This window comes from Heptranchias perlo, chromosome 2 (assembly GCF_035084215.1).
Source record: "Heptranchias perlo isolate sHepPer1 chromosome 2, sHepPer1.hap1, whole genome shotgun sequence".
Taxonomy (NCBI): Eukaryota; Metazoa; Chordata; class Chondrichthyes; order Hexanchiformes; family Hexanchidae; genus Heptranchias; species Heptranchias perlo.
Genome location: NC_090326.1, coordinates 146,362,898 through 146,371,535, shown reverse-complemented (window position 1 = coordinate 146,371,535; position 8,638 = coordinate 146,362,898). Strand labels below are relative to the sequence as shown.

Sequence of the window (8,638 nt, the reverse complement as noted above, 5' to 3'; positions counted from 1 at the left end):
TCAGCCATGATCAGACTGAATGGCGGAGCAGGCTCGAGGGGCCGTATGGCCTACTCCTGCTCCTATTTCATATGTTCTAATGTTCTTATGTTCAATATAAAGGGCTAACCAGTCCCTTTAAGGATTTGGACATTCACTAGGCTAGTACATTTGAATGCAAGGGATAACTTGCCCTGGATATTATAGTATAAATGCACAATTGCAAAACTACGAAGTGCAGACTGTTTAAATTGTACAGTTGAACATCAGTTTAACACTGCAGGAGCAATACAGTACAGAAATTGTAAACAGGCTGCAACTTTCAATAACAACTGATAAGGAGAAGCTTCCAGAAGGTTTTCAATGTCAACATCTGCAAAGGACAAAGAACTGATAGGATGCCTGGCTTTGCATAGAGAGAAGGATATAAGGGGCTCATACAGTCCATGAGTGGGCCAACCAGCCATCCATCTTAATGCTCTGGACAAATTGGGCCTTCTCGTAACTTGGTTCACACCTATTTGCTCAGAAACATATAAAGATACGACATCACGGCAGTCAAAACAGCAGACAACAGACAACATCGGAGAAGCTGGAAGAAGCTTGAAGAGTTAATGACTGCAGCATGAGTTTCTTCAACGAGACTTTGTTTCTGAACTTTGACAAAAAGACTTTGATTCTGAACTTTGACCAAACATCTTCGTCTCTAAATTTTGATGAAAAGACAAACCTTTATGAGAAGAACTTCAACACATCACCTGTTACCACTTTTTGACCTAGATGACCGCTTTGATGCACAAGGTTGTATCCATTCCTTGCTCGCTTTGTTTTGTGCCTGCTTATGTGCTCTTAAATAATTTAGTAAGGAACGTTGCAAACCCCCACTTGTATTATCAGGTAGAGTAATCCTTGTATTTATTGAATTGCTTCCTGCTTGCTATGTGCTCTTTTTAAATTAAATAAAAACTCACTTTGTTTCATAAAACTACCCCACCAGGTTGCTTTCTTTGCCTGAACTATCGTCCAGATCCATGAATTTCTGGGAAAGACCCTAAATTCCCTTCACAGGAGATTACCATCTGTTGCACTCATGTTCTATTCTTGGGTAGAATTTGTAGAAATGATTCTGCTCGTTTCTGAGAACTGTACATACTCTTACTGCAGTTGATCAAGAGTGTTCAATCCATTTTGATTTGTCTTTGCGGATCTTCTCTTGCTTTTGTCCTTTGAATTCATATTAACTTTGATTCAATCTTCTTTATTGAACACAGAAATTTTGCAAATATGCCTCTTTATAAGAAAAAAATAAACTATTTGGGATTCATTCAAACTAGATTTAGTGCTGGCTAATCTTTGCAGCGGGAAAGGAGAAAAGCCAAGAGAGCGATAGTGATAGGGGATTCTATAGTTAGGGGAACGGACAGGTGTTTCTGCGGCCGCAGACATGATTCCAGGATGGTATGTTGCCTCCCTGGTACCAGGGTCAAGGATGTCACTGAGCGGCTACAGAACATTCAGAAGGGGGAGGGTGAACAGCCAGTCCATATCCGTACCAATGACATAGGTAGAAAGAGGGATGAGGTCCTGCAGGAAGAGTTCAGAGAGATAGGAAAGAGATTAATATGCAGGATCTCAAAGGTAGGAATATCAGGATTATTCCTGGTGCCACACGCCAGTGAGTATAGAAATAAGAAGATAGAGCAGATGAATGTGTGGCTGAAGAGATGGTGCAGGAGGGAAGGCTTTAAATTCCTGGGGCATTGGGACCAGTTCTGGGAGAAGTGGGACCTGTACAGGCTGGTCGGGTTGCACCTCAACAGAGCTGGGACCTTGCAGGGAGGTTCACTAGTGCTGTGGGGGAGGGTTTAAACTAATTTGGCGGGGGTTGGGCACCAGGATGTAACATTGGAAAGGAGAAACATGGTGCACAAAGGATTGGGAGAGTCAGATAGCACTAGAGTAAGAAATAGTACAGTATTAGATGGGATCAGACTAAGGGAGAGTACAAGAAGGTCTAAGATAGGTTTACAGTGTACGTGTGTAAACGCACAAAGTGTGTTAAACAAGTTTGTAGAGCTGCAGGTGCAATTAGCCACATGGGAAAATTATGTTGTGGCGATAACGGAGACCTGTCTTAAAAAAGGGCAGGATTGGGTATTAAATATTCCTGGTTACAAGGTGTTCAGGAATGATAGGGAAGGAAAGAGAGAGTGGGGGGTGGGGTGGCAGTATTGATTAAGGAGAACATTAAACTGCTGGAGAGAAAGGATACCCTTGAAGGGGTCAAGGACAGAATCTATTTGGTTAGAGTTAAGAAACAATAGAGGTGCCATTACACTATTGGATGTATTCTATAGGCCACCAACTAGTGGGAAGGACATAGAAGAGCAAATTTACAGAGAAATTACAGAGATGTGCAAGAACCATAGAGTAGTGAAAATGGGGGACTTCAACTATCCTAATATAGACTGGGATAGTAAAAGTGTAAAGGGCAAAGAAGGGGAAGAATTTTTGAAGTGTGTTCAGGAGAATTTTCTTGACCAGTGCGTTTCTGGCCCAACGGGGAAGAGGCATTGTTGGATCTGGTTCTGGGGACTGAGATGGGCCAAGTGGAGCAAATTTCAGTGAGGAAACATTTAGGGAACAGCGATCATAGTATCATAAGGTTTAGATTAGCTATGGAAAAGAACAAGGAATAATCTAGAGTAAAAATACTCAATTGGAGGAGGGCCAATTTCAATGAGATGAGGTCAGATCTGGCCCGGGTAAATTGGAATCAAAGATTGACAGGCAAAACTATAATTGAACAGTAGGCAACCTTTAAAGAGCAGATGGTTTGGGTACAATCTAGGTACATTCCCACGAGGGGGAAAGGTAGGGCAATTGAAGCCAGAGCTCCCTGGATGACAAAAGAGATAGTGAGTAAGATGAAGCAGAAAAAAGGGGCGTATGACAGATATCAGGTTAATAACACAAGTGAGAACCAGGCTGAATATGGAAAGCTGAGAGGGGAAGTGAAAAAAGGAATAAGAGGGGCAAAGAAAGTGATGGCCAACATAAAACGGAATCCAAAAGTCTTCTATCGGCATGTAAACAGTAAACGGGTAGAAGAGGAGGGGTGGGGCTGATTACAGACCAAAAAGGAAATCTACTCATGGAGGCAGAGGGGATGGCTGAGGTACTAAATGAGTACTTTGCATCTGTCTTTACCAAGGTAGAAGGTGCTGCCAGAGTCTCAGTAAAGGAAGATGTAATTGAGATACTGGATGGGCAAAAAATTGATAAAGAGAAGTTTGATGGTATTAGACAGGAACTTTCAGAAGTTGATTGGGAGAGTCTGTTGGCAGGCAAAGGGACGTCTGGTAAGTGGGAGGCTTTCAAAAGTGTGTTAACCAGGGTTCAGGGTAAGCACATTCCTTATAAAGTGAAGGGCAAGGCTGGTAGAAGTAGGGAACCTTGGATGACTCGGGAGATTGAGGCCCTAGTCAAAAAGAAGAAGGAGGCATATGACATGCATAGGCAGCTGGGATCAAGTGGATCCCTTGAAGAGTATAGAGATTGCCGGAGTAGAGTTAAGAGAGAAATCAGCAGGGCAAAAAGGGGACATGAGATTGCTTTGGCAGATAAGGCAAAGGAGAATCCAAAGAGCTTCGACAAATACATAAAGGGCAAAAGAGTAACTAGGGAGAGAGTAGGGCCTCTTAAGGATCAACAAGGTCATCTATGTGCGGAACCACAAGAGATGGGTGAGATCCTGAATGAATATTTCACATCGGTATTTACGGTTGAGAAAGGCATGGATGTTAGGGAACTTGGGGAAATAAATAGTGATGTCTTGAGGAGTGTACATATTACAGAGAGGGAGGTGCTGGAAGTCTTAACGCGCATCAAGGTAGATAAATCTCTGGGACCTGATGAAATGTATCCCAGGACGTTATGGGAGGTTAGGGAGGAAATTGTGGGTCCCCTAGCAGAGATATTTGAATCATCCACCGCTACAGGTGAGGTGCCTGAAGATTGGAGGGTAGCAAATGTTGTGCCTTTGTTTAAGAAGGGCGGCAGGGAAATGCCTGGGAACTACAGACCGGTGAGCCTGACATCTGCAGTGGGTAAGTTGTTAGAGGGTATTCTGAGGGACAGGATCTACAGGCATTTGGAGAGGCAGCGACTAATTAGGAACAGTCAGCATGGTTTTGTGAGAGGAAAATCATGTCTCACGAATTTGATTGAGTTTTTTGAAGGGGTAACCAAGAAGATAGATGAGGGCTGTGCAGTAGACGTGGTCTACATGGACTTCAGCAAAGCCTTTGACAAGGTACCGCATGGTAGGTTGTTACATAAGGTTAAATCTCATGGGATCCAAGGTGAGGTAGCCAATTGGATACAAAATTGGCTTGACGACAGAAGACAGAGGGTGGTTGTAGAGGGTTGTTTTTCAAACTGGATGCCCGTGTCCAGCGGTGTGCCTCAGGGATCGGTGCTGGGTCCGCTGTTATTTGTTATTTATATTAATGATTTGGATGAGAATTTAGGAGGCATGGTTAGTAAGTTTGCAGATGACACCAAGATTGGTGGCATTGTGGACAGTGAAGAAGGTTATCTAGGATTGCAACGGGATCTTGATAAATTGGGCCAGTTGGCCGATGAATGGCAGATGGAGTTTAATTTAGATAAATGTGAGGTGATGCATTTTGGTAGATCGAATCGGGCCAGGACCTACTCCGTTAATGGTAGGGCGTTGGGGAGAGTTATAGAACAAAGAGATCTAGGAGTACAGGTTCATAGCTCCTTGAAAGTGGAGTCACAGGTGGATAGGGTGGTGAAGAAGGCATTCGGCATGCTTGGTTTCATTGGTCAGAACATTGAATGCAGGAGTTGGGATGTCTTGTTGAAGTTGTACAGGGCATTGGTGAGGCCACACTTGGAATACTGTGTACAGTTCTGGTCACCCTATTATAGAAAGGATATTATTAAACTAGAAAGAGTGCAGAAAAGATTTACTAGGATGCTACCGGGACTTGATGGTTTGACTTACAGGGAGAGGTTAGACAGACTGGGACTTTTTTCCCTGGAGAGTAGGAGGTTAAGGGGTGATCTTATAGAAGTCTATAAAATAATGAGGGGCATAGATAAGGTAGATAGTCAAAATCTTTTCCCAAAGGTAGGGGAGTCTATAACGAGGGGGCATAGATTTAAGGTGAGAGGGGAGAGATACAAAAGGGTCCAGAGGGGCAATTTTTTCACTCAAAGGGTGGTGAGTGTCTGGAACGAGCTGCCAGAGGCAGTAGTAGAGGCGGGTACAATTTTGTCTTTTAAAAAGCATTTGGACAGTTACATGGGTAAGATGGGTATAGAGGGATATGGGCCAAGTGCAGGAAATTGGGACTAGCTTAGTGGTGTAAACTGGGCGACAAGGACATGTTGGGCCGAAGGGCTTGTTTCCATGTTGTAACTTCTATGATTCTATGATTACTAGAAATGCTAACTGTACTTAAAGTCACCCAGTCCGGATGGAATCCATCCTAGGTTACCGAGGGAAGTAAGGGTAGAAATTGAGGAGGTACTGGCCATAACCTTCCAAACACCTTAGATATGGGGGTGGTGCCAGAGGACTGGAGAATTGCAAATGTTACACCCTTGTTTAAAAAAGGGTGTAAGGATAAACCCAGCAACTACAGGCCAATCAGTTTAACCTCGGTGGTGGGGAAACTTTTAGAAACGATAATCTGGGACAGAATTAACAGTCACTTGGACAAGTGTGGATTAATTAAGGAAAGCCAGCACGGATTTGTTCAAGGCAAATCGTGTTCAACTAACTTTAATAGAGTTTTATGATGAGGTAACAGAGAGGGTCGATGAGGGCAATGCAGCTGATGTGGTTCATATGGACTTTCAAAAAGGGTTTGATAAAGTGCCACATCATAGTCTTGTGATCAAGGTTGAAGCCCATGGAATAAAAGGGGCAATAGCAGCATGGATACAGAATTGGCTAAATAACAGGAAGCAGAGAGTAGTGATGAATGGCTGTTTTTTGTACTAGAGGGAGGTGCACAGTGGCGTTCCCCAGGGGTCGGTACTAGGACCACTGCTTTTCTTGATATATATTAATGACTTGGACTTGGTTGCACAGGGCACAATTTCAACATTTGCAGATGACACAAAACTTGGAGGTTTAGTGAACAGTGAGGAAGATAGTGATAGACTTCAAGATGATATAGACAGGCTGGTGGCATGGGCAGACAACTGGTAGATGAAATTTAATGCAGAAAAATGTGAAGTGATACATTTCGGTAGGAACAATCAGGAAAGGCACTATAAACTAGAGGGCACAATTCTAAAAGGGGTGCAGAAACAGAGAGACCTGGTGATATATGTACACAAATCATTGAAGGTAGCAGGACAGATTAAGAAAGCGGTTAAAAAAGCATACGGGATCCTGGGCATTATAAATAGGCATAGAGTACAAAAGCAAGGAAGTCAAGATGAACTTTTATAAAACACTGGTTAGGCCACAACTGGAGTATTTAGTCCAGTTCTGGACACTGGACTTTAGGAAAGGTGTGAAGGTGCAGTGCCCAGAACTGGACACAATACTCCAGTTCAAAGTGTTGTCTCCAAAGAGAGTGCAGAAGAGATTTACTAGAATTATTCCAGGGATGAGGGACTTTAGTTACATTGATAGACTGGAGAAGCTGGGGTTGTTCTCCTTGGAACAGAGACGGTTGAGAGGAGATTTGATAGAGGTATTCAAAATCATGAAGGGTCTCAACAGAGTAGATAGAAAGAAATTGTTCCCATTGGCGGAAAGGTCAAGAACCAGAGGACATAGATCTAAGGTGATTGGCAAAAGAACCAAAGATGACATGAGGAAAAACCTTTTTACACAGCGAGCAGTTAGGATCTGGAATGCACTGCCCGAGGGGGTGGTGGAGGCAGATTCAATCATGGTTTTCAAAAGCGAACTGGATAAGTACTTGAAAAGAAAAAATTTGCAGGGCTACGCGGATAGGGCGGAGGAGAGGGACTAGCTGGATTGCTCTTGCATAGAGCTGGCAAGGACTCGATGGGCCGAATGGCCTCCTTCTGTGCTGTAACCTTTCTATGATTCTATGATTCTGTGGTGAAAAAGATTTGATGAAGAGTGAAATGTAACTATCACAAAAAGATTTAAAGAAGAATGAGAAAATGTGACATGATCAATTTATACGCTTTTATATTAATCCAAAGAAATTTTTGAAATTAGCGTCAATTTGCCACAGATGACAAAGTATTTATATGATCCACATCACAAGAACAAGGCTGCAAAATGGGCAAGAAGAGAATGTGGGGTCAGCAAGTCAGGTGAGTTGTATCACTGGTAAAGGATGTCATAGTACAATCAAAAGGGTGAAAATAACAGCGGAAAAGGAGATGGCACAAGGGACTTGGATAGAAATGAGTAATAAAAGGGACAAAGTAACATTTGGTTACAACTACAGGTAACCATCTCAAGGTGAACAAATGAATACTGAGCCTTTAGGTAAGTAAGAATAGGCTGTGTGGAATGCTACTATAATTATTATTGGGGAATAAATGGACAGATCAAAGTCAACCAAGGAAGAGGGGGAAGCCTAATCACGGATGTGATATATGGTGGCTTTTTAACAGGTCCGATACAAAACAACAACAACGTGATATCCTTGAGGGGTCAAGGACAGAATCTATTTGGTGAGAGTTCAGAAACAATAGAGGCACCATTACACTACTGGGTGTATTCCATAGGCCACCAATTAGTGGGAAGGATATAGAGAAGCAAATTTGCAGGGAAATTACAGATGTGCAAGAACCATAGAGTAGTGATACTGGGGGACTTCAATTATCCTAATATAGACTGGGATAGTAATAGTGTAAAGGGCAAAGAGGGGGAGGAATTTCTGAAGTGTGTTCAGGAGAACTTTCTTGATCAGTATGTGTCCGGTCCGACAAGGAAGGAGGCATTGCTGGATCTGGTTCTGGGGAATGAGGTGGGTCAAGTAGAACAAGTATCAGGGGGGTAGCATTTAGGGAACAGAGATCATAGTATCATAAGGTTTAGATTAGTTAGATTAGCTATCTAGAGTAAAAATACTTAATTGGTGAAGGGCCAATTTCAGTGGGTTGAGAACGGATCCCCCACCTCATTCTCCAGAATTAAACGATTGGCAGGCAAAACTGTAATCGAACAATGGGCGGCCTTTAAAGAGGAGATGGTTTGGGTATAGTCTAGGTACATTCCCAAGAGGTGGAAAGGTAGGGCAAACAAAGCCAGAGCTCCCTGGTTTACGAAAGAAATAGAGAATAAGATGAAGCAGAAAAAGGGGGCGTATGATGGATGTCAGGATGATAATACAAGTGATAACCAAACTGAATATACAAAGTACAGAGGAGAAGTGAAAAAGGAAAGAAGAGAGGAAAAGAGGAGGTTCTAGAAAGGCTGGCTGTACTTGAAGTAGATAAGTCACCCGATCTGGATGGGAGGCATCCTGGGTTGCTGAGGGAAGTAAAGGTAGAAATTGCGGAGGTACTGGCCATAATCTTCCAAACATCCCTCGATACGGGGGTGGTGCCAGAGGACTGGAGAATTGCAAATGTTACACCCTTGTTCAAAAAAGGGAGTACGGATAAACCCAGCAAATATAGG

The 8,638-nt window shown here is 42.9% G+C and overlaps 1 long non-coding RNA gene across 1 annotated transcript in view; it reads left to right on the top strand.

The window, feature by feature from the left end:
- Window positions 1–303: 303 nt before the first annotated feature.
- LOC137344790 (uncharacterized) overlaps window positions 304–8,638 on the top strand; it is a 69,149-nt gene continuing 60,814 nt past the window's right edge. The window contains exon 1 of the long non-coding RNA XR_010968462.1: window positions 304–876. This is a non-coding gene — a long non-coding RNA (uncharacterized lncRNA). The remainder of the gene's footprint in view (window positions 877–8,638) is intronic.